Genomic DNA, 1,264 nt, shown 5'->3' with positions numbered 1-1,264 from the left:
GTTCGAATTTTTCTCCTCCTTCTTCTATTCTTTTCTTCTTCTACTCACATAAAGGAATCTCTATACTATGACATAAATGATTCCTCTTCCTTTTCTGTTCTCTTCTTTTTCATATGAGTAGGAGCAAGGACAAGGACATTCTTGTTGAAGCAGATCCTGAACCTGAAAGGACTCTGAAGAAGAAACTAAGAGAAGCTAAAGCACAACAATCCAGAGAAAACCTTACAAAGAATCTTGAAAAAGAAGGAGACATGGCCGAACCCAATAATAATGCAAGGAGGATGCTTGGCAATTACACTACACCTACTTCCAATTTTTATGGAAGAAGCATCTCAATCCCTGCCATTGGAGCAAACAATTTTGAGCTGAAGCCTCAACTAGTTACTCTAATGCAACAGAACTGCAAGTTTCATGGACTTCCATCAGAAGATCCCTATCAGTTTTTAACTGAGTTCTTGCAGATCTGTGATACTGTTAAGACTAATGGAGTAAATCCTGAAGTCTACAGGCTCATGCTTTTCCCTTTTGCTGTAAGAGACAAGGCTAGAGCATAGTTGGACTCACAACCTAAAGATAGCCTGGACTCTTGGGATAAGCTGGTCATGGCCTTCTTGGCCAAGTTCTTTCCTCCTCAAAAGCTGAGCAAGCTTAGAGTGGATGTTCAGAGCTTCAAGCAAAAAGATGGTAAATCCCTTTATGAAGCTTGGGAAAGATACAAGCAGTTGACCAAAAAGTATCCTTTTGACATGCTTTCAGAGTGGACCATTTTAGATATATTCTATGATGGTCTATCTGAGTTCTCTAAGATGTCACTAGACCATTCTATAGGTGGATCCATTCACCTGAAGAAAACACCTGCAGAAGCTCAAGAACTCATTGACATGGTTGCAAATAACCAATTCATGTACACCTCTGAGTGGAATCCTATGAGTATTGGGACGCCTCAAAAGAAGGGAGTTCTTGAAATTGATGCTCTGAATGCCATATTGGCTCAGAACAAAATATTGACTCAGCAAATCAACATGATTTCTCAGAGTCTGAATGGATGGCAAAATGCATCCAACAATACTAAAGAGGCATCTTCTGAAGAAGAAGCTTATGATCCTGAGAACCCTGCAATGGCAGAGGTGAATTACATGGGTGAAGCCTATGGAAACACCTATAATCCCTTATGGAGAAATCATCCAAATTTCTCATGGAAGGATCAACAAAAGCCCCAACAAGGCTTTAATAATGGTGGAAGAAACAGGTTTAGCAATAGCAA

The 1,264-nt window shown here is 39.9% G+C and overlaps 1 non-coding gene across 1 annotated transcript; it reads right to left on the bottom strand.

The window, feature by feature from the left end:
- Positions 1-644: 644 nt before the first annotated feature.
- Positions 645-752, bottom strand: LOC130953269 (small nucleolar RNA R71). The gene has a single exon (XR_009075441.1). It is a non-coding gene; the product is annotated as a small nucleolar RNA R71 (small nucleolar RNA).
- Positions 753-1,264: the final 512 nt, after the last annotated feature.

The sequence above is a fragment of the Arachis stenosperma genome, chromosome 9, assembly GCF_014773155.1.
Source record: "Arachis stenosperma cultivar V10309 chromosome 9, arast.V10309.gnm1.PFL2, whole genome shotgun sequence".
NCBI lineage: Eukaryota > Viridiplantae > Streptophyta > Magnoliopsida > Fabales > Fabaceae > Arachis > Arachis stenosperma.
Note: the sequence above shows the minus strand (reverse complement) of the source record. Positions and strands in the feature narration are given on the sequence as shown.